Here is a 25908-nt window from a genome sequence, read left to right on the forward strand (position 1 = left end):
TATACGCATTCAACTAAGTGTAACTTTGTATACCCTACTAACAAATTAACAGGAAAGATAGGATGTCTAGTTTAGCACCCTTCCCCATTTAATGGCTTCTTGTAATCTCTAAAAGAAGAAAAGGGATGCCTCCCACAAGTGATTTCAGTAGGCAGTCGATGTGATATTGTCATATGGCCTGATACTCATGACCAAAATCATATTTCTCATCTTCTTCTATTTGTGGAGCAGGTGGTTGCAATGCCTCTTCTCTGTGCAGGTTCGATTAAGCAACATCTGCTGTCTTCAAGGGAAGTTGAAGCCAAGGGGTTCTGCTTTTGGGCCAGTGAGGAGGTTATGTTTATTTATGCTGCATGCATCCTAATGGAAAAGTGGGTCGATATTAACTGTATGAATATTATCCCAGTATATATAGAGATATCGTCAAATGAATCTAAGAGAGCAACGGGAATGGATCATTTAAGGTATATGCAGCCTTGAGTGTTCTGTAGATATTACACCTGATACTGAGCATAATTGGGACTGGGAGTGGAGAGGTATTAACAGATAACTACAATGTCTCTGCCTTGTGTAGTAACATACTTTTTTTCAACAATTCCTGTGCTTTATTTTTCTTAAATAATGTGGCTGTTATCTTGAACAAGGGTTTCTATACTCTGTGACGCTGATTTTTGTTCAATAGTTTTTACCATGTCCCAACTTACTACCTTGGTCTTCACTGTATGCTGAATCACAAGGCAATAACGGTTTATTCACAAACGTAAAGTGGGCACAGAATATTAACCAGAATCAGTCCTAAAGTTGCTGTTTAAAGACAGACCAAGTGCTGGTATATGGGATTAGTATAGATGGATACTTGATGGTCTGTATCAACAAGGTGAACTGCAGAGCCTGTTTCTGTGTTGTTTAACTGTACGACTTTGTTACTAGAATATCAATAACCTGTCAAAAATAAAGCAATTTTCTTTGATATGACAGCACCCAGCAAAAGAATATACAATACGTAAAGCTCTCTTCAAATGGCTAGAGGAGAATAACCAAGAATTTGGAAAAGCAGCTTGTTAACCTGCGCATTCTCTTCAATCATGAGCTTTTAAAAAAAACTTGCGCGAGTTTTGGTTTTCCCCAACCTTTCACTGCAATTGAACACCTGGTGACACTTATCAAGGATTTTCTCTTCTTTCCAGCACACTATAGAAAAACCCTTATTAATCAGTTCCTCTCTCAGCCAGGGGATTGTGGGTTTAAGTCCAACTCAAAGCTTTGAGCACATAATCTAGGCCCACAATTGATTGTAGGCACATGGGAGCATTGCATTGTCAGAGCCGTTAACTTTATTAGATGGGACATTTAATCAGAGCTCTGTCTGCTTTAGATCCCATGACTGTTCTGCAGAACAGTGGAGCTTCCAACCCCCAATGACTTTTCCAGTATATATATATATATCACTAAAACAAATCATTGATCATTAACATATTGCTCGTTGCTGGAGCCTGAAAATTTAATACTGCATTTCATAACAGTGGCTATGCTACAAAATATATCTTATTGGCCACAAAGCCCTTTATGTTGCCCTGAGTTCTTATACGTGCTATATAAATACAGTTTTCTTTCACCTGAGTAAACTAAACAAGTAGAACTTGAAACAAATAATTACATCAGTACATAGAGAGAAGAAACAAGTGAATAAATGTTTATTGTTCATTGTAAACAATATATTTTGTTTCTCAATTGCATCCCGATGTAATTTTAATTTTCACCTGAATTTGAAGGTTTTTTTTAAGAAGGAAGGAACTTAGAATGAAGAATTTATCATAGGAAGCGACAATGTGAACAGTTACCCGCTTGTGACTGAACACATGCTTGAGGGCATTCAGATTTTATCTAGCTGCACTGGTACAATGCAAATTGATGTCATCTGGGTAATGAATCTTCTGAGCTTTCACATGACAAAAGACTTACATATTACATTAATAAATCTACTCAAATGTCAGGACTGATTTTCCTTGATGTAATACTGCTCCAAAATTAACCCTCACTTACAACATGACCTTCTCAAACAGGTAAAATTCAAATAGTAAATTAAAGGATTGTATCTGGGAAATTTCTGGTGTTCATCTTATGTTGCACCGGCATCCCTCCCCAGTTACTGAGGAAATTCTGTGGCTGGGGAGGATAGTTGGCAAGAACATGGAATGAATGCCAGTAATTTACCAATTATAACTCATCAGCAGCTTTGCCAGAAGTCCAGTGGGAATCTCATAAAAAGTTACACAGTGATAGCTGTGTAGGTCATTTGTTGAAGTTTTGATGACTCTTCCACGGAGACACAAGAGCCTGCAGATGCTGGAATCGGGAGCAAAAAAACGAGCTGCTGTTGGAAGTCAGTGGGTCAGGCAGCATCTGTGGAGGGAAATGGACAGTCGACATTTCGGGTCAACCTGAAATGTTGACTGTCCATCTCCCTCTCCAAATGCTGCCTGACCCACTGAGTATCTCCAGCAGCTCGTTTTTTTCCTTCAAGTTCCAGCATTTGCAGTCCCTCGTGTATCCATTTTACTACTCCACTGCAATGGCTCTACCATATTGCTTTTAAATTTGCTTTCAGAGTGCTGGGGAAACCAGTGGTATTTTCTGCCCATTTGTGGTGCCACTGAGACCACTGAGAATAAACAGACAATGACAAAAATCAGCTGGGATTTATGGTAATCAGGCTGTTATAGCCAGAAGAATTTCAAACTATGTTACATTGGAATTTGAATTCACACTTTTAGAAATATAGATGTGGCCAAATCTTGGGCATGTGAGCACAGACTGCACAATTTTTGCAGCTGTATGATAAGCCCTAGCACGCTTAATGTTGGGCTTTCAATGGGGTCAGTGATCTGCACAGAGCTGCTGGCAAATCATAACTGAAGATCAGTGGCAGCTGTTAGGTAAGGGAGCGATTGGATTTCAAACCACAGGGAGACATAGATATCTGAGGAAAAATGTACAGGACCCTAATTAGTCATTCTGCACTTAAGATGAACCCATATTTCCAGCATTTGTGCCTTATCAAATATGACTGCTTATCTGGCAGGAAATAGTGAGTGATTCCAGCCCAGCATCCTAGATGCATAGGAGAAAATTTAATGCTAGCTCTGTTGCTCAAGTTCTAGGCCACACTTTGATTGACAGTCAGGTATCATAACTATTAGGCTTCCATAATCAAATCTCCTCACTGAAGATATGACTTGGAATTTTCTCTAGGGGTGGAGGCAGTGGTAATTTCATCCACTTCCTGGCTGCCTAACCAATTACTAAAACTGAGGGGCCATTGCGACAGTCATTCATGGACTTCATAGTTGTGTTACCTCTTGAGCCCTAATATACTACTAACAAGATGTAATTAGGCAGTATAATATTATGCTTAAAGTGAAGCCGTTAGATTTTCCTAAACTAGATTTCTGGCTCTGAAAACACCAAGAAGAACCACTTGAACTTACTGCACAGGAGGAAGCCATTTGGTCTAGCATGTCCATACCAGCCAAAATAGAGGTTTAAAGCTAATCCCACTTGCCAGTTTGCAGTCCATAACTACAACATTTCAAGTGCTCTTCCAGTTACATTTTAAATATGACAAGGGTTTGTGCCCCCAGCACCTATTCAGACAGTGAGTTTTAGACCCCAATCACCCTGCTGAAAAAAATGCTCCCAACTCCCCTGTAGTACTCCTATCAATAACCTTAAATCTATACACCTCGGGGGAACTAGACCTTGCCTAGGCTCTCATTGTTTTATACACCTCAATTAAATCTCTCTTCAGTCTTATTTGCTTCCAGAAAACAACTTCAGTTGAGTTGGTCTACTCTGCTAACTAAAATTCTCCAGCCCTAGCAACTTCCTCAAAAATCTCCTCTGCATGTTCTCTGGTGCAGTCACATCCTTTCTGTAATATGGAGACCAGAACTGTATACAGTTCCCTAGCAATGGAGGTTTATAAAGCCTTATATATTGTACCTTGGCCAAGAAAGGCAAGTATCCCACATGCGTTCCTAACCAATTGATCTACCTATTACTTTCAGGAATTTGTGGGCATGCATACCAACTATACACTAAATCCATCGTAGATCCATCATCCCATAAAGCTATCGGGGATGCCAAGAGACAATACCAGTCCAAAATTGAGTCCCAGACCAGCCATCAGCTGTGGCAGGGCTTACATGCTGTAACAGGCTACTAAACAAAGTTGTGCAGTGTCACTGACAACAGCGCATACCTTCCTGATGAGCTTAACGCATTCTATGCATGTTTTGAACAGAAGGGTATTGGAATGTCACCACCCGTCCTGACAGCCTCCAATGCACCTGAACCCACAGTCACTGTGGCAGACGTAAAATCAGTCTTCCAGATCGTGAACTTGTGGAAAACATATGGCTCAGATGGTATCCTGGCCATGTCCTTAGATCCTGAGCAGATCAGCTGTCGGGGATATTTGCAGACATTTTTAACCTCTCCCTGCTTCAATCTGAGGTTCCAACCTGCTTTAAGAAGACCACTATCGTCCTGGTACCTAAGAGAAACAAGGTAATGTGTCTTAATGACTACCACCTGGTGGCTCTGACATTCACTGTCATGAAGTACTTCAAGAAGCTGGTCATGGCACGCATTAACTCCAGTCTCCCAGACAACCTCGACCCACTGCAATTTGCCTACCGCAAAAACAGGTCTGCGGCAGATGCCATCTCCCTGGCGCTACACTCATCTCTGGAGCATCTGGACAATAAAGGCACCTACGTTAACTATTGTTTATTGACTACAGCTCCACCTTCAATACCATTATTCCAAGCAAACTCATCTCCAAACTTCTAGACCTGGGACTCAACACTTCCCTTTGCAGCTGGATCTTGACTTTCTGACCAACAGACCGCAATTAGTAAGGCTATGTAGCAATACCTCTGTCACCAATATCCTCAACACTGATGTCCCACAAGGCTGTGTCCTCAGCCCACTACTCTACTCCCTATATACTCACAACTGTGTGGCCAGATTCTGCTCTAACTCCATCTACAAGTTTGCAGATGATACCATTGTAGTGCGCCAAGTATCAAATAACGATGAGTCAGAGTACAGGAAGGAGATAGAGAGCTTAGTGACACCCCTCTCATGACAACAACCTTTCCCTCAATGTCAGCAAAACAAAACAACTGGTTATTGACTTCAAGAATGGGGCAGTGCACACTTCTGCTTACATCAACAGTGCTGAGGTCGAGAGAGTTGAGAGCTTCCGATCTGCTCTTGTAGGTGTGATATTTATGAGCTAGTCACATTGAGTTTCTGGTTAGTGGTGGCCCCCAGGATGTCGATAGTGGGTGATTTGGGAATTGAATATCAAGGATTGTTGGTTAGACTGTCTCCTTGATGTAGGTGATCATTGCCTGGCACTTTGGGCATGCAAATACTGATCTGCCCATGTCTAACTGCTGACTGTTGTTTAGGTCTTTCTACATGAAGCCTGGACTGATTCATTTGTTGAGGAGGTGCGAACACTGTGGAATCATCAGTGAACTTCTCTGGTTCTGACCTTTTGAAGGAAAGAAGGTCAATGATGAAGCAACTGACAATGGTTGGGCCTGGGACACAATCTGAGGAACTTTGCAGCAATAATTAAGAGCTGGGATAATTAAGGTCCAACACCACAAAGACCTTCCTTTGTACTAGGTATTTAACATTGGTATTTGTCACCCCTCCCACTTTGATTTCCAGTGATTTCAGTAGTTGGCATTGCTGTGAGGGCTCCTAAAGGGTCTCAAAACTCAACATCTTTGGAATATTGAATATAAAAAATGCTGACTTTAATGTCTCCAAAAGACTGCTGTGGTCCATGACAAAGTGTGTGATGGGTGTAAATTAGCACAAGAAGCTGAGATGTGAATTATGGAGGCCAATGGGTTAATCTGTGATCATTTCAAAATCAATCAAACAAGAAGGAGATTTGCTCATATTAGAAATCTCTTCATCGGATCTTGAAATCTGTTCAAACACATTTGCTAAGTGTTCTACCACTAACAACTACTTATTCATTCATTTTGGTCTCATTCTATGAAAATTCCTTCCTCAAGATCTCAACCCTGACATTTCCCTCACAGTCATTCAAAACCTCCTTAAAACTTTACTCATCTAGTTTACTTGTCAGCACACTACCCCAACTCCAGTTCTGCCCTTTGTTTGATCACTTGCTCTACAATTTTTCAAAGAAATGAAAGTAAATTTGCAGAGGTTATTCAGGGGATGACTCAGCAGTTCTGATAAGAACCATTCTGATAAAGGGTCTTGGACCTGAAATATTAACTCTGTTTCTCCTTCCGCAGATACTGCCTGATTTGCAGAACGCTTCCAGCATTTTCTGTCTTTATTTCAGATTTCCAGCATCTGCAGTTTTTATTTTATTTTGATTCAGGAATCAGATCATTCTTGCTGCCCTGAGATTTACCAATATCCCCAGTCTTTTAAAGTATGCCAGTAAACCAGTAACAGATATCCCATGTTAGATATTTACCCAGATGACAACCTCTGGGGAAGCTTTTTGATGGTGTGTACTCTCTTTGGTTGTAACAATGATTCAAATCTTACTGGAGTCATTTGGCTGGACTCAGCTAAGACCCAAGCATTAAAACTACCTGGGTCTCATTACACCTGGATCACTTTCTGGCTGGAAACCTGCTGACATAAAGCCTATGCCACTGATTCTTTCTCCACAGTAATGTTTACATTTCTGAAATCACAAAATCTGTCTCCATGCTCCTGTAGATCTATAAATTCTGTAGCCACACCCAAAACCTTACTACTCACTGGTCAGTGAACTTCCAAACACAAGTCTTCCCAGACCTTGCTGCTCACATATTAATGTTAAAACCAAGTTGATTGTGATCATATGAAGGGTTGGATATGTGTGACTCTTAGATCACTCCTGCCCTGTAGAGCTTTTTTAATGTTACTCCCCTGTAATTTGATTCCCAATGCCACACATCAATATTTGCCTGCTGGTGGAGGCAGGAGTGAAAATAAAAAAATGGGACCAATCTCCAACAACTGGAGAGATACCAGAACAGATTTTTCACACAAGCAATTGGTGGCAATTTATTTGCAAAACTCCAAATGCCCATTGGCTTCCTACCATGCTTGGGAATGAAAATTTTCTACACAATTTTTTATTTACTTAATAACAAAACAGTTCCCTTGAATTATTTGCTTTTAAGAGCTGGGGGCCTTTTAATGATTGGTGGATGTTTTTAGCTTCTCCCAGTGGTGACATCACTGCCTTAATGTAATGACTTCTAACGAACCATGTGCAGATGAGGTTCTGTTTGTGCTATCCTTTCCTTTCATAAAGCAGCAGTCTGTGTACAAAACAAATTAACTACAAGAAGCAGCAGACACTGTGGACTCTTGGGCTCAGCTTCAGCAGAAGACATGATTAACTTACCTAACATGTTTAGGGCAGTGTGAATTTAAACTAACAGGGAATATTTTTGTTTCCATATTTAGCTACTGAGATAATTCAGTCAATGGGTGGTTCAGCGGCAGCTGTGGGGCAGGGGTGATTGTGTTGATAAGTCTTGGTGGGAATAGATGATGTCCTTCTGTGGGTCCCTGTGGCTTGAACAGTCTCATGCCCTACTCCTGCTCCTATTTTCTTGTGTGTGATGGGGAACATCAATGATCTGAGCATGCACTGCCTGCCGGGGGATTGGGTAGATAAAGGTTCAACCATCTGCTGCCGCTCAGACTGCTCCACATGTTCTTTCATCCTCCAGTCATGAAGCTGAGCAGACTGACAGAATCCTAATCACAGGTGTCTATTCCTTTTGACTCAGCTCTCTGCACAATCCGAACTTGAGTCTGGAAACAGAAGTCATCATTCCATTAGCCTATTCATTACCTGCTGAACCTGTTTGCTAGTTTTTTGTGTTTCATGTACAAGGACCGTCAAATCCCCTTACGCTGTAGCTTTCTGCAGTCTTTCTCCATTTAAATAAAAAATTGTTTCAGCATACTTCCTTCCAAAGTGAAGGACTTCACATTTTCCCATATTATCCTCCATTCACCTACTTTTTGTGCACTCACTTAACCTATCAATATTTCTCTGTAAATGGTTTGTAACCTCCTCACAGCTTGCCTTCCCACCCACTAAGGAGTAAGAGTTACTGGACTGGTCTTTCAGGCACAAACAGCTAAATAATCTCCTCCTGTGCTGTAGAGCTGTGTGTGATCTGTGGCAGTAAATGTGGCAGTACAACTGATTTTAGTGCAAGTGAGGGTAAAAGGAGAAAACCAGCTCCTGCTCATTACACTGAGATTACACAAATCACAGTTGTACCCCATGGACTTTATAAGTGAGAGCAGATTTGAGACAAACTAGTTCCATTGAATGGGCTGTCCAGAACTAGAGAGCACTGTTTAAAATTAGAACCATACTGTTTAGAGTGCGAGAGTAGGGGAGAGTTAGCTGTGGCTCTGTTGTAGTTCTCTTGCCTCCAAGGCAGAAGATTCTGGGTACAAATCTCAAATCAGTGATGTGAAAATGGAAAGGAGACTGGTACTCCAGCACTGGGGAAGATCTGCGCTGGCAGAGGTGCCATATTTTTTGCATGAGGTACTAAACCAAGGAACTTAAAAAAAATCACAAAGCACTATTTCAAAGTGCCAGGATACTACACCTGTTCAATATTTATCCCTTGGTCAACAATTCTAATTATATAACAGATTATAATACTGTTAACTCATTGGCATTTGTGTGAGTTTGCTGTTTGCAAATTGGCGATATTTCTCTTATATTACAGCATTGACTGCATTTCAAAATGTATTTCATTGGCTGTAGAACATTTTGAGATAAATCCAAATCTTTGTTTCCACATGCAGAGGGTGATAGATATGTGGAACTCTTCATTGCAAAAGGCACAGCTACTGGGTCAATTGATAATTCTAAATCTGAGATAGATTTCTTCTGACTAAGGGAAATGGTACAAAGCATGGAAGGAGTTAGGTCAGATCAGCCATGATCTCACTGAATGGTGGAATGGGCTCAATGGGGTACATGGCCTACTCCTGTTCCTAGTCATTCTAGCAAGAAAGCTGAAGACATCAGGTGAGGATTTGATCAAACTAAACGTGATATGGATGAAAAACTTTCAAACATTCACCATCTATTCTTACTCATGAAAAATAGTTGAGATGCTGAAAAGTTGTTGGCACCTGTGGAACTGTAACCCAGAAAGAGGAACTGTTCTGAAAAGAGGGGAAGAGAGAGTAGGACAGCCTTTCTCAAATAATTTGTCCAGCTGAATACATTTAGTTTAGTATGTGTCAGTGAAGATATTTTGAACATCAGCATTCATTTCCATTCCGTTCACATCTCTTTCAAATGATGTATGAAGAAAGCATGATGAACGAATAAACAGTTCTTCATGAGTGGCTGGACAGAGAGTGTCAGCAGGTTATTTAACTGCAATGCATAATTAAGCTTCTTCCTCCCTATGTGTGACCTGATTTTCAGAAGGGTTCACTAGATAGTGATGACGTCAGGAGAACCTTGCCCCAGAGATCCAGCTGCAGGCATTGGAATTGGAATTAGTTTATTATTGTCACATGTACTGAGGTACAGTGAAAAACTTGTCTCACATACCGTTCACAGATCAATTCTTTATACAGTGCATTGAGGTAGTACGTGATAAAACAATAACTGAATGTAGAATAAAGTGTAACAGTTACAGAGAAAGTGCAGTGCAGGTAGACAACAAGGTGCAAGATCACAATGAGGTAGATTGTGAGGTCAAGACTCCATATTATCATACTAGGGTCCTGTTCAATAGTCTAAAAACATTGGGATAGAAGCTATCCTTGAGCCTGGTGGTACGTGCTTTCAGGCTTTTGTATCTTTTGCCTGGTGGGAGGGGGGAGAAGAGAGAATGTCTGGGGTGGATGGGGTCTTTGATTATGCTGGCTGCTTCACCAAGGCAGTGAGAAGTATAGACAGAGTCCATGGAGGCGAGGCTGATTTTCATGATGTGCTGAGCTGTGTCCACAACTCTCTGCAGTTTCTTGCGGTTACAGGTAGAGCAGTTGCATACCAAGCCATGATGCATGCATTGGTGTGTCGATAAAAATTGGTGAGGGTCGACGCCAAATTTCTTTAGCCTCCTCAGGAAGTAGAGGTGCTGGTGAGCTTTCTTAGCCGTGGCACCTATGTGGTTGGACCAGGACAGGCTATTGGTGATGTTCACTCTTTAGAATTTGAAGCTTTCAATCCTCTCGACCTCAGCACCGTTGATGTAGACAGGAGCATGTGCATCTGAAAGCTTAGCTGAAGCTTGGCTTGAAATGGCTGAAAGCTTAGTTCTTATGTGGAAGTGTCCCATCATCTCTGAGCCACTGTAAAAAAGCCATCCAGTCTAATATCATTTTCAGCTCTTGTTACATAGGCTTGAAGATTACATAGGTTCACAGCATTATCCAGCATGGAAACAGGACCTTCAGCCCAACTCATGCATGCCAACCAAGAGGTCCATCTACATATCCCATTTGCCTGTGTTTGACCCATAACCCTCTAAACCTTTCATATCCATGTACCTGTCCAAATGTCCTTTAAATTTTGTAATTTTACCTGTCTCTACCACCTCCTCTGACAGCTCGTTCCATATACCCACAACTCACTGTGTGGAAAATTTGCCCCCTCAGATTCCCTTTAAATCTTTTTGCTCTCACGTTAAACCTTAAACCTATGGCCTCTAGTTTTAGACTTCCCTATCCTGGGAAAAAGACTCTGACTATCCACCTTATCTCTGCCCCTCATAATTTTATAAACCTCTATAATGTCACCCCTCAGCTTCCTTCACTCCAGTGGACACAGTCCCAGCCTATTCAGTCTCTTACAATTCAAGCCCTCCAGTCCAGGCAACATTGCTGTGAACCTCCTCTGCACTCTCTAAAGTTTAATCACATCCTTCTTATACTGTGGTGACCAGAACTGCATAGAATACTTCAAGTGCAGCTAACAAACAACTTGTACAACTGTTAGCATGGCATCCTAACTCCTATACACAATGCCTTGGCCAATGAAGGAAGCATACCATATACCTTCTTCTTCACTCCGCCCTTTGTTGCCGCTTTCACCCCAAGGTCTCACTGTTTGATAACACTCCCTGAGACCCTGCCATTCACTGTGTATGTCCTGCCCTGGTTTAACTTACCAAAATGCATCACTTCTTGCTTGTCTGAGTTAAATTCCATCAGCCATTCCCTTGCCCACTTCCTCAGTTGATCTAGATCCTGTTGTAACCTTAGACAACCTTCTGCACTGTCCACTATACCGCCAATTTTGGTGTCATCTGCAAACTTACTAATGCGACTGGTGGTGGGATCCTGTTGGAGCTGGCAGATATGGTGAAAGATGATATGCTGGATGCAGAGGCTGCTGGGGTGAAAGCTGAGGACCAACAGAACTTTAGCTCTGTTCCATCTTGGGTGGGGTTGGGGCGGTGGGGGGGGGGGGGTGGTGGCGAGGAGAAGCACATCCTTTTTGCCTCCACAGATGCTGTTTGACCCACTGAGTTCTTCCAGTGGTTTATTTTTTGCTCAATTTGCACAGAATCAGAGCTATCATATGGATTATATAAAGACTGGCTTGCAGTTCCTTCTCAAATTCATCCTTCATTACAACTTCAATTAGATGTGTCAATCACATCATTTAAAACAGGCTGTTATTAATTCTTCAGGTAACATATGGCTCACAGCCAATAGCAGTATAGTATAGAGGTATTTAAGATAGTATCGATTGGTGGTATATAATACAGGCCGGTAATCCAGCGGAATAAATCAATGATCCAGAGGCAGGAGTTCAAGTCCCACCAAAGCAGCTGGAGAATTTAAATTCAGTTTATTAAATAAAATCTTACTATCAGTAATAAGTGACATGAAACTACTGGATTGAAATTAAATAAAATCTAGCTGTTAAATGTCTTTCATGGAAGGAATCTTCCTATTTTACATGGTCTAACATGAAACCAGACCTGTAGCAACCATTGCCTCTTGAAATCGAATGAAATGACCAAGCAAACCACTCATTTCAAGGTGAATTAGAGATAGACAACAAAAACTGGTCCTGTCAGCAAGATCCTTATCCCATGAATGAATTAAGAAATTCTTAATCATTTTTGAAACATGCATAAAAGTATGCATGTTTCAAAAATCCCAATACCAATTATCTGAGTATATCACATAATTGTTAGGGACAACTTTATTCTTTGCATGGTACAAAGGACAGCATATTGCATATGTTTATTACAATTTGTCCTTGGAACAAAGACCACTACTAGTTCTTGATACTTACCATATAGTACACTTCCACTTTTTAAGCGAACTTGAGTAAAAAGTGGTCCAAAGGCATGCCGTCTATTTTCCATGACCATAATTTTGTTATAATTCTAGCACTTGCCCTTTTGAGTTTAGTACAAAAGATGTGTTTTATGATAAGTAATTGCATTCATCTCTCATCTTTCTCTCTAATAAATATCCTTATCTCCATTTTATTGTAGAATTATGGTCATTGCTGTTGTGATCTATCCAATTTCTAGGCTGCAAGTATATCATAATCTATACACCCTTCCACTTCCTTGCATCCTCAAAGTGAAATCAAAACTTATTGCACAGCCACTTGCTCTTTCTCATCCAAATCGTTAATATTTACAACAAACAACAGGGGACCCAGCATTGAATCCCTGCAGCACACCACTGGTCACAGGACTCCTGGCTCGCAACCTTGGTGTGATATTCAATTTCTGGATGAACTTCTGACTGTATAAACACGCTTTCTCTAACATCTCCTGTTTCCAGGTCTGTAGCGTTTCTTCAGCTCAGCTAATCTGCTGCTGTACCTTCCATATATTTTCTACCTCCAGACTAGCCAAGCTCCCATGTTTCACTGTCAGAAAATCTGTGGATCATATTAAGGTGTGCTCTTCACACCCAACACAAAAACAGAAGTAAAGGAGCAGGAGTGGGTGACCTGGCCCCTCAGGCCTGCCCCACATCTCAATAATGACCAGGTTGCAGCTCCTCTTCTCTGCCAGTTCCTCACATCCCTCAATTCACCGATCTTTCAAAATTTTATCTACTTCCTCTTTAAACACCTCCAATGATCCAAGCCGTCACAATACTCCAGGCAGACAGTTTCAGAGATCACTTTCTGCAAGAAGAATCATTCTTATGCTCACTGTCTTGCATTGATGCACTGCCACAGTTTCAAAGTTCTCACCTTTATTTTCAAATCCCTCCATGGGCTTCCCTTCCCTTTCCCTGTGTTGTCCTTCAGGCCCTCTAACTCTCCAAGAGCTGGTATCAGCATGTCCATGCCAACTGCAACATTTCTCATAGGTTGTTTGGACAGTCTGCAGCAAGATTATTTGATCTGCAGTGAATTCTTGTACCACATACCCTTTGTCTTGAAACCCTTGTGAGCTGTCTGATTATGTTCACAGTCCCCAATGGCAAGTAGCAAACTCTTCCACTGAACTACTTGCTACTGGGGACTGTGAACATTCCCATTGCTTGAAAAATATTAAATCATTATCCATTTGATATATGGAACTAAGACTGCTCAAAATGGACTGTTCTTGACTCTGGAACATCTCACTTGATGTTTTGCTCTGCAGGTTTGTGTCTCAGCCTTGCACTGGCCTTCACAGATGTTTCAGTAATGGTCACCTTTGGCTGTACTAACCAGATGCATTCTAATGCAATTACTACTTCATTTGCTGATCCACGGCGAAGTAAACCATGCACACAACCCTTGCTGTCAAACACTCAAATGGCCTCCCCATCTTTTACTCCCACAGCCTTGCAGAATTTGCACACACACGACCTACTGATTTCCCACTGAACCCATTTGTAACATCCACATGACATAATTGTGAGGAAGACTATGCTGCCGTTCCCAATACTGTGGGCTTGTTTCCTGCCTCACCTAAGAGTCATATTCTGAAATAACATCATATTTTTAAGCTCCATCTCCACGTTGTGATTATTCTGCAGGCTCCCTCAAGGGCTAGACCCAGCACACCAAATAGCTTTGTCTGAATTCTCTCATTCGCCAGGCTACACACTCATCTATCCAGCAGAGCCTGAATTAAAAAGTCCATCCATTACACCTTTTAACTTGAGTCTTCACATGTCCATGCATTCTCCAATTGTTTCCTCTGGTCACTGGTTGCACATGCCAAACTTGCAACTCTTGAAAATCTCTGAAACAGTTGTATTAAAAATGTTCCTTCAAGGCTTTTACAATGTCCTTGTAAGAGACCTCAGCTGTAGTTTCTGACACCTGCAGGCTCATCAATGTCATATGTGTTTCCTGTGCCACCACTAGCTTCTCTCTTCTTACAAATGTCCACTTTGCTCTGTTCTATCATGTCTCACTCTTAATGATAGTGCTTACGAACATATTATGGTATAGAAGGAAGCCATTCAGCCCATCAAATCAATGCTGGCTCCTATCACTCCCATTCCCCCTCGCTTTATTTCCCTGTGGCCCTGGAACTTATTTCCTCTCACATACCCATCAATTACCCCCAGATTCTTTTTGCCACTTACCTACACTGAGGGATAATTTTATGTAGCCAGTTAACTTACCAGCATGTCTTTGGGAGGTCGGAGAAAACCAGCATAACCAGCAGAAATCCACACAATCACGGAGAGAACATGTAAACTCCACACTGACAGTACCTTTGGTCAGGATTGAACTCATGTCCATTGAGCTGTCAGACGGTGGCCCTAACTGCTGCCCTTAAGAACATTTGCCTTCAGGAACATTCCCACTTGTTTCATGTATGGGACAAATTCCTGACACTGAGCATACTTCTGCAGATTGTCGACATATTCACACCTGCATTACCTGCCGTCATCACTAGGCTTCCTGGAGTACCCTGTTCTCTGCACATTTCATTTACTGCCTACTACTACCTCATGCCGCAATATCCCAAACGTAGCGCAAGTGCAGATTCTGAAGGCTTTTTGGTTACTGAAGAAAGGATCAGAGATAAAGCTACCTACAAAACATCTTTTATTGAAGACCATCAACTCTGAACTGACAGAAGTTGCTGATGCAATAAGGTATCAAAGGTTTTACACTACATGGTACACTCCTTGTCTCCTTGTAGAGGTAAAGTTGTTATATTCCGTTTCTGAAATTTGGTTCTACTGCAATGGAATGATATTTCAGAAGCAGAGCAGCTGCATGGAATAAATTTCTACCCACTTTACTAATACTGATTGAAGGATAATTATAGGACAGGACACCAGAGGTTGATCACATTATCCTCTTCAAAACAGTGTCATGGGAGTTTTATGTATAACTGAGAGAACACACTGGACCTCAGTTGGACATTCCATCTAAAAGCTTGCAGTGCAGTATTTCCTTCATACTGGACAAGACTTAAATCCAAAAGTCATTTACTCAGAATGTTACTACAGGGCTGCAGCTCACATGAAACACCAATACAAAGCCTAGGTACTATTTTCTAGCTTTTACCAACTTCATATGTTTAAGCATATGTTTGGTTATTTTATATTCCCTCACAGTTAACAGGTGGGGCAGTCTCTGCTGTGAACCACTCAGCTCCGATACATCCTGTATTAACCTTATGTTAGGAAACCCATTGTATAAAAGTGAAAAATGCACTTGCAATCATTCTTCTGAAACTGAATTTTAACTATTTCAGACCTTATGAACTGATGAAGTAGAGTGATGTAAAACTGTGATTTGTAATCTATATCAAAAGCTTCATTCAGCTTAAAACTAATCATTAAAGTGAGCGACTGATGGTACTACACGGTACTTACAGGAACAAAGTAAATGGTTGGAAACCGCTTCACAGAAGATCGAAATGAACCCTGACCGGATGGTGGAAAGAAGCCAGTTTTACTAACCCTGCAAGAAATGTAAAGAGTAATGAACACATTGGAGGAGGCACATGGATATCATTCAAACAGAAAATCCCAATGTCCCAAACAAGAGGCCAGATTGTTGAAGTATATTAGAATAATTTCATCACTGAACAGAACAGTGAAGTAGGCTTTATTTTTAAATGCTCAAGACCTACTGCTATATCTGTTGCAATGACAGAAGGAAAATGCTTGTGACAAGTGCTGCTAAAATAGTTGATTGTGGCATCTCATTATTTGCAGTGTGATATCACTGATTCACTAGTGAAATGAATGTATCATTTTTATTTAGCATATATTTCAAAGTATATTGTTTAATATTATAATAAAAGATGTTATAACAACAAATGTAGCTACACTTAATAACATTGATCACAAAATTGATCTGGTTCAGCAATGTGTTCTTTGGGCAAGGAACTCTACCATCCTTACCCAGTCTAGCCATTATGTCACTTGTGAGCTACAGAAATGTGGTTGACTCTGAAATGACCAAGCAAGCCACTCAATGAATGGGAGGCAGTGTATCTGGCATACTGCCTGATTTATGGGCACAAAACAGCCAGCTATTAGATACAGTATTATAACTAACATACAGATCAACTTTTGTTTTAGGCAAGATGTTTATATCATTCTTTGACAATACTTGACAGGCTTTTAGTTTGAGCCAGTTACAGCAGATCAAGGAGGCATCTTCTCAGGGACAGATGGGAGATGGAAACAAATGCTAACCTTGCTACTACTGATGCCTGCAAGCTGTAAATGAATAAAAAAAACTAACGGATAAGAATATACAAGTTTACATTTAACAGAATCATAAGATCCTTCCCACTGCAGTGATATTGTAAAATTCGGATCCACTGATGTTGGCAGATTATGGATTTATGTAAATTATTATTTATTGTGTAATTATGATTTCATTAGAATGAATGGGAATTCATGACTTAACTAGGAAATATGGTCACCTAGTAATTATGACATGGATTTATTTATTTGTGAAACTATGATACACAATGGAAACAAAAGCACTTACATTCCTGTGATGGGTAAGGAAGGTATATTTTAGTTGCTCTTCAAAGAACAATCACAAACCTTTGCATCACCTTAGCCATAATGAACTTTCATAAGATTCCTTACAACTCTTTTCTTCCAAATCATTTAAGTTGCAGTGTAAATTAGCCCTTCTTCCTTTCAGTATCCTTACCCATGCAACAACAAATGTTGTTCAGCAATACCATTAAAGATCTATCTCTTTAAATATGTCAAAACAGCTGGAGTTGATTCAAATATTATTGAGACTGTTGGGTGCACAGTAATATTGTTTTCTAAATACATTTAGGTATTAATTATGAAGTGGCTGGCTTTGTTCATGGAAGGACAGTAATGGGGTAATGGAAACATTCTTGGGAAAAGACATCAGTATTAGTGAAGGCTTTAGGAAAGAATACGTCATGAGAGATCGCAACAGGAAGGCAGGGTGGTGAAGGATAGTATCACTGCTTTCGAGCAGTGGAATTGAGTTTTAGATAAAACTAAAGTTTGATCTAACTAAAATGACTTCACTGCTGCAGCTTGTTTAAGCATGTTACCTCTGTACCCTTCTTGGAGAGTGAAGCCACACTTACTTGGCTGATGGCTTTTCAAATATAGGAGTTCTTAAGTTGTATGATTGCACAGAAAGGTTGTCCTGCAAAAGTTCATTGATAAATCTTTACAAAATGGAAGATTCTGGTGCATTTACTATGTTATTAATAATTTCTATTGTCTAAAGCTATTGTTTGTCTTACTAAATGTGCTATTACTCATTTCCTGCAACATTTTGTGCAACACTTCCTGTACTGTTTTTATTTCATTCTTAACCATAGGTAAATTTAGCTTAACTTGTGCAAATGTTCTAGTTAAACTTATTCCACCACCAAAATAAACTAAAAATAATTACTTTCTTCAGACTTGGTGCAGTTATAAGAAAGCTCAAAGTTATTTAACAATAGTTCTTAACACTGGAACAATTTATTTCATGTACTTGCAGATGCATAGCAATCTTGATGCTGTGCTTTTCTGCTCCCTCTGAACAGGACACAGAGGGCCCACAGAGTCTCCACATGTTATCTGGCATGCTAATCACGGAAAGGTTCTAATCTACAATCTGATTTGTAGATGAACACAGTTCATTTCAAGAATTTTCAGACTTAAAGGAAGTAACATCCACATTCTGCTATATATGGTATAACATGTTGTTGTCTTTATAAAACTGTGCATCCTGTGACTTACTGTGGAAGCCATCATGGGGAATTCACTAGTGTTATACTAAAAATTTTGCATTAACTCATCCCAGTGACGATGTAATAATGTTTCTCACATGTCAATGATTTATATCAAAGCTTCTTGCAGATCATCCAAATGGCCAATATCCATGTTGTGAATTAAGTTTATTATATCTGACTGAAATTTCTTCTGTGCACATTTCTTAGTGAAGAGAAGATAACCAATTAGATCAATAAAAATACTGAGATGTCTTTGTTCCCCTTTCCCCTACATTTTGTAGAGTTAGATAGGGTGAAGATAACAAATGACAAAGAATGAAGTGATTCTTAGGTTCCCAAAAAGCAACAACAAAATTGGAGAGTGAATTAATCAGGAAATAAGATAAGCTTATTGTGAAGATAAAACATTAGTCATGAAGACTTAAATCTCCAAATAGACTCGGCATGTAACTGGCAAAATTTGTTTGGAGGACAAGTTCATAGAATTCATTTAGGACAGTTCTGGGAGGAATATATCATGGAATCAACTGGGGAACTGGTTATTTTGGGCTTTATCCAAATCTATATCCTTTAGATACAAAAACGTTTTTATTCCCCTTTCTTAGTAGAAGGGACTGGAGATATGGGATATGGAAGCTAGGGTAGTGGTATGCTTCTCCTGCATGATGTGGGAGATCAGGGACATTTCCAAAACTCCTGGTAACTATACCTGCAGGAACAGTGTCGAGCTGCAACTCCTGTCAGACAGCAATGAGCAGCTGGAGCCGCAGTTACACTCACTATAGAGTATCCAGGATGCACAACATGTGGTAGGTAATATGTTTAGCAACAAGGTCACGTTGTAGGTACAGAAAGAAAGGAGATGGGTGACCACCAGTACATGCTGTAAGTGCAGGCATGTAGTGCAGGAGCTCCCGGTGGTCCTTTCCCTCTCAAACAGGGTATACGGTTTTGGATATTACTGCGGGGGATGGTCTCTCAGATCAAAGTGGCAGCAGCAGCCAAGTTTGTGACACCATGGTTGGCTCTGATGCACAGCAGAGGAGTGATGTATTTTGGGTTGTCAAATAGGACAGATACAGTAAATGGTAGGACACCAAGGAATCTCAGCAAATAGAGGGACTTGGAAGTCCAAGTCCAGAGTTCCCTGCAACACGGGTTGATAGCGTGGTGAAGAAGGCATACAGCATGCTTGCCTTCATAGGTCAGGGCACAGAATGTAAGAGTTGGGATGTTATGTTGCAACTTTACAAAACACCGGCAAGGCTGCACTTGGAGTTCGTGGCTGTCAACATCCTGGAGCACCTAGCCTGGGCCTAGCACATAAATGCAACCCTGAAGAATGCTACTTTCTTAGATGTTCAAAGAGATTCGGCATGTCATTAAAGATGCTGACAAACTTCTACAGATGTACAGTGGAAAGCATTCTGACTGGTTTCATCACAGCCTGGTATGGAAACTCCAATGCACAGGAACACAAGAGGCTACAGAGAGTAGTGGACTCAGCCAGTTCCTTCATAGATATCTCTCCCCACCATCGAGGATATCTACAAGAGGCAATGTCTCATGAAGGTGACATTGATCATCAAGGACGCTTACCATCTGGGCCATGCCCCCTTCTCGATGCTGTCATTAGGTACAGGAGCCTAAAGAGCTACCCCTCAAGGTTCAACAACAGCTTCTTCCCCACTGCCATCAGGTTTTTGAACGGACCTGTAAAACCCTAACACTACCTCAGACTATAGTTCTTTTTCTCTCTCTCAATTTATACTTTGTTATGTAAGTTATGCATAATTTATGTTATTTTAAGTTTATGTTAACTTATGCTATCATGTCTGTAATGTCAAAATCAAAGTCAAAGACAAGTTTATTGTCACATGCACAAGTACATGTATGCACAGGCACAATGAAAAACTTACTTGCAGCAGCATCACAGGCACATAGCATCATATAAGCAGCATTCACAAGAAAAACATAAATTAAACATAAATTATACACAATTTTTACAAGAAAGAATTCAATTAGAACAAAAAGAACATAAAGTCTATTTTAGTGCAAGATGATCAAAGTGATTAGGGTCATGCTGGCTGGTTCAAGAAGCGAATGGTTGAAGGGAAGTAGCTGTTCTTGAACCTGTGGTGTGGGACTTCAAACTTCTGTACCTCCAGCCCAATGGTAGCTGCAAGATGGCATGGCCCAGATGGCGGGGATCTTTGATGATGGATGTTGCCTTCTTGAGGCAGTGCCTCCTGTGGATAGATACTACCGAAGGTGGGGAGGGATGTGCCCGTGATGTATTGGGCTGGGTCTCTGCAGCTTCGTACTGAAGGAAAAGTGCCAAAAAAATTTGTAAAATTTGGAAAAATTGAAAGAACTGGAAAATCTCTTTAAGGATTTTAAGGGATGCAGAGGTGTACTCAAAAGGAAATCAGGAGAGCAAAAAGGGGGCGAGAGATAACTTTGGCAGCAAAGATTAAGAAAAATCCAAAGAGATTTTATAGGTATATTAAGGGAAAAAGAGTAACTAGAGAGAGAATAAGGCCCCTCAAAGACCAAAGGGGACACCTTTGTGTGGAGGTGCAGGAGATGGGCAAGGTCCTTAATGAAAATTTCTCCTCTGTTTTTACCATGGAGAAAGACGTGAAGACCTCAGAACTAGGAAAAGTAAACGGGGATGTCTTGGGGACAGTCCGCCTTACAGTAGAGGGGGTGCTGAATGTCTTAAAAGGTATGAAGGACAAATCTCCAGGACCTGACCAGGTTTGTCCTAGAACACTGTGAGAGGCTAGAAAAAAAATTGTGGAGCTCTGGCTGAGATATTTGCATCAGCCACAGGTGAGGTGCCAGTAGACTGGAGGATAGCACATGTTGTGCCTTTATTTAAGAAGGGCTGCAAAGAAAAACCTGGGAACTATAGACCAGTAGGTCTAACATCTGTGGTAAGTAAGTTACTGGAGAGGATTCTAAGGGATAAGATATAAGTACATCTGGAAAGACAGGGGTTGATTAGGTGTAGTCAGCATGGCTTTGTGCATGGGAGATCATGTCTTACAAACTTGATTGACTGAGTTTTTTGATGAGGTGACCAAGAAAGTTGATGAGGGCAGGGTGGTAGATGTGGTTTATATGGACTTCAGTAAGGTCTTTGATAAGGTTCCACACAGTAGGCTGCTTTGGAAGGTTAGATCGCATGGAATCCAGGAAGAGATGGCTAATTGGATACACAATTAACTTGATGGTGGGAAGCAGAGGGTGATGGTAGAAGGTTGTTTCTCGGACTGGAGGCCCATGACTAGTGGTGTCCCTCAGGGGTCAGTGCTGGGCCCATTGTTGTTTGTCATCTCTATCAACAATTTGGATAAGAATGTACAATGGTTAGTAAGTTTGCAGATGATACTAAAATAGGTGGTATAGTGGACAATGAAGAAAGTTATCAGATATTACAGGGGGATCTTGATCAGCTGAGTAAGTGGGCTGAGGAATGGCAAATCGAATTTAATTTGGTTAAGTGTGAGGTGTTGCATTTTGGAAAGTCAAATCCAGGTAGGAATTTCACAGAGAACGGCAGAGCCCTGGGGAGTGTTGTAGAACAGAGGGACCTTGGAGTACAAGTGCATGCCTCACTGAAGGTGGAGTCACAGGTAGACAGGATGGTGAAGAAGGCTTTTGGCACGCTGGCCTTCATAAGTCAGGGCATTGAGTATAAAAGTTGGGAGATCATGGTGCAGTTCTACAGGATGCTGGTGTGGCCACACTTGGAGTATTGTGTTGTTTTGGTCGCCCTGCTATAGGAAAGATGTTACTAAACTGGAAAGAGTGCAGAAAAGATTTACAAGGATGCTGCCAGGACTTGAGAGACTCAGTTATAGGGAAAGGTTGGACAGGCTAGGACTTTAATCCTTAGAACGTAGGAGACTGAGAGGTGATCTTATAGAGGTGTACAAAATCATGAGGGGCATAGAAAGTGTGAATGCACTCAGTCTTTTTCCCAGAGTTGGGGTATCAAGAACTACAGGGCATAGGTTTAAGGTGAGAGGGGAAAGATCTAAGAGGAACTTGAGGGGCAACCTTTTTACAGAAAGGGTGGTATCTTTGTGGAATCAGATGCCAGAGGAAGTAGGTAAGGTAGGTACAGTAACAACTTTTAAAGGATAGATGGACAAGTACACGGATATGAAAGGTTTAGAAGGTTATGGGCCAAATGTTGGCAAATGGGACTAGCTTGGATGGGCATCTTAGTCGGCACGGACCAGCTGAGCTGAAGAACCTGTTTCTGTGCTGAATGACTCTATAACCTGATAGATTACATCCCAGGATTCCAAAAGAACTAACATTAGAAATAGTGGATGTAGCAGTGATGACCTTCCAAAATTCCCTGTTCCAGAACAGTCTAGCAGATTTGTTGATAGCAAATGTAACACTGCTATTTAAGAAAGGAGGGAGAGAGAAGTATAAGGAACTGTAGACCAGTTAGCCGAACATCAGTTGTTGATAAAATGATAGAATTCATCATTAAGGATGTGGCAGCAGAACATTTAGAAAATCTAAATTTGCTTACGCGTAGTTGGCAGGATTTATAAATGGACAATCATTGTTGATATATCTAGTAGAGTTTTTTGAGAGTGAAACAAGTAGGGTACATAAGTGGAACAGGTGGATGTAGCTTTTCTGGATTTTCAAAAGACACTTAATTAAGTACTTAAAAGGCTGTTATATGAAATAAAGACTCATGAGATTGAGAGTAATATATTAGCTTACACAGAGAATTGGTTAAAGAACAGAAAGCAGATAGCATAAATAAATGGGTCAAGTTCAGGTTTACAGATTGTTATTAGTGGGGTCCCACAGGAATCAGGCCTGAGTCCTCAACTACCCCCAACATGTAAAAAGTGTGATGTACCCTAGAAAAGAAGTGAGCTGTGGGGAATTTGCAACATATTTACAAAGGGATAATTCGCCATCCCACTCTGACCTTTCTGCCTGTGACCTGCAGCACTGTTACAATGAGGCCCAACACAAGCTTGAAGAACAACACCTCACCTTCCTTCTGGGCATGTTACAGCCTGCCAAATGCAATATCAACTTCTCCAACTTTAGGCAATTAATTATTTATTTCAGTCTATATCAGAACTGGCTATTTCTGCCTACGATCATTTTGGCTCGGTTTTTCCTTTTCTGTTCATAAAGTCTGACTTGCTGAGCACGTCTCACATCTTTGCCATTAAAAACACATTACACAGACAAAGAAATTTAATGTACTTGTAACTGTACCCATTTAATTCATTTGGACTCAGCCTTTCAGAAATATTCCCTTTGTTCTACTCATTCCTCCCCACTTTCTCTCGAACTGAAAATTAACTTGTTTTCTCTCCTTACCTAGCAGTTTTGATGAAGGATTCAGACCGGAAACATTAACTGTTTCTCTTTCCATATATGCTACCTGACCTGCTGAATGTTTGCAGCACTTTCTGTTTTTATTTCAGATTTCCAGCATCTGGGGGTTTTGGTTTTTATTTCCTTTGGACTACACCGTGGAATTTAGGGTTCTGAGAGGATATACTTGTCTTGGAGGTATAAAACATAGATGGATTCCCACAGAAGCTTCACTAGGTTACCAATGCCATATGACTGAAAATTGCCTTTATTTAAACACCACATTTAACAAATAAACTTGCACTTTCACCTTTTTAATTTGATCTGAAAGAATATCTTACCTCCAATCTTTACCCTCCTGAAATTATTTGCATTTGATTAATCTTTTCATACTCAATTTGCTAACTTGACTTGTGACACCAGGGTTTGTTGTCTCTTCAGCATTTCCCAACAAACAACATTTGAACACCTAAAGAGCATACGTGTAAAATAGTATCAAAATCAGGTTCAAAAAGATCTATGGAAAATTCATATAGAGTTGAACAGCACAGAAATGGGCCCTTTGACCCACTATGTCCATGCTGACCTTTCTGCCCGTCCACACTATCCCTTTTGCCCTCATTAGGCCCCTATCCTTCTATGCCTTGTATACAGTATTTCAGTGCCTGTATAAATGTCTCTTAAACAGTTATTTTATCTGACTCTATCGCCTCTGGCAGCAAGTTCCAGACATCAACCACTCTCTGCATAAAAAAACTACCCTCAGATCCCCTTTAAAACTCCTTCTTCTCACCTTAAACTTATGCCCTTTTGTTTTAGATACTCCTACCATAGGAAAAAGATTCTGACTATCTACCCTATGCCTCTCATAATTTTATATACCTCTCTCAGGTGACCCCTCAGCCTCCTTCGCTCCAGGGAAAACAGGTATTGGTTTATTATTGTCACTTGTACCGAGGTACAGTGAAAAACTTGTCTTGCATACTGATCATACAGATCAATTCATTACACAGCCTATCCAATCTCTCCTCATAACTAAAGTCCTCCAATATCCTGGTGAATCTCCTCTGCACTCCATCTAGTGCAACAATATCCTTTCTATAGTGTAGTAACCAGAACTGTACACAACACTCCAAGTGTAGTCTAACCAGTGTTTTGTGCACTGGTTACACTGATGCATCTGATCCAGTCAGATTCTGTATATTAAGCAGAGTAAGTATCTCCAATTTACTGCAGAGTTTTCATAGCAATAAACTGTACAACATGGTTGATTTAATTAAAATTGGAACCCTAACCACCTGAGCTGGAAGTTTATTGCATCCACGCCTGTTACGTTCAGTTCCTATCATGAAGTTTTTTCCAAGACATCACAAGACACCAATCAAAAAACAACACTGCATTTTTTTCTTGATCAAGATGCTAGTGAAGGGTTTCCTCACATTGGAATTCGAGGTACCCTTAAGTTTGCTTCCTGACTCATCAGACCCTGCAGTGTGTGGGGTGGTTCCAAATCTCAGTTTTAATATTGAAATATAGATACTGCTCCTTTGACCCTTCCTTGCTTGCTCCAGGTACATTGTGGGAGTGTTCCCATCTGGAGCCCTAGTCCAGGTAGCACGGTAAAATCAGACTGGAGTCTTGCATATAGGAATGACATCCTGAGTCTATCTGTTTTTGATAGACTTTCTGATGGGTGTTCCCACACCCTCCATTGTTTAGAGTATGTGAGGCTCTAAGCTTGGTTGTAGCCCATGTAGCAAAAGGTAAGCGCACAAGGATGGCAATGGGAACTGCTGAATATCTCAAGGAGGTAAGTGTTAATAATTAATTACTTTGTATTATGGAGGAAGAGACTCTCTAAGATAAAGAATAACTTTGAAATAATGTGAGAAGGAAATACACATTGTCTTCTGCTTTTAGAATCTGTATTATACAATGTTAGAATAATGAAATATGTGACTGTGATCTATGGTTTAACCTCGATGGCAAGGATAACAGAAATAGATTGTGGAATCCATTTCGAAAGGCAAAACACTGCAGATGCTGGAAAGCAGAAAAGAGAAAATTCTGAAAATGTTCAGCAGGTCAGGCAGTGTCTGTGTTTAGAGAATCAGCGTTAAAATTTCATTTCAAAGACCAGGAATCCACTTATAGCACTGAAAGATACAGGTTAATTTTTTTAAAGAAGTTAAGATAGGTTGATTCTTGGATACAGAGTAGCAATGGAATCACTAATTTATTTCTCTATTCCCAGTCCAAAGAATCATTGCTATCTACTTATCTTTCCCAGGAAGTA

The sequence above is a fragment of the Pristis pectinata genome, chromosome 3 (assembly GCF_009764475.1).
Source record: "Pristis pectinata isolate sPriPec2 chromosome 3, sPriPec2.1.pri, whole genome shotgun sequence".
Lineage (NCBI taxonomy): Eukaryota > Metazoa > Chordata > Chondrichthyes > Rhinopristiformes > Pristidae > Pristis > Pristis pectinata.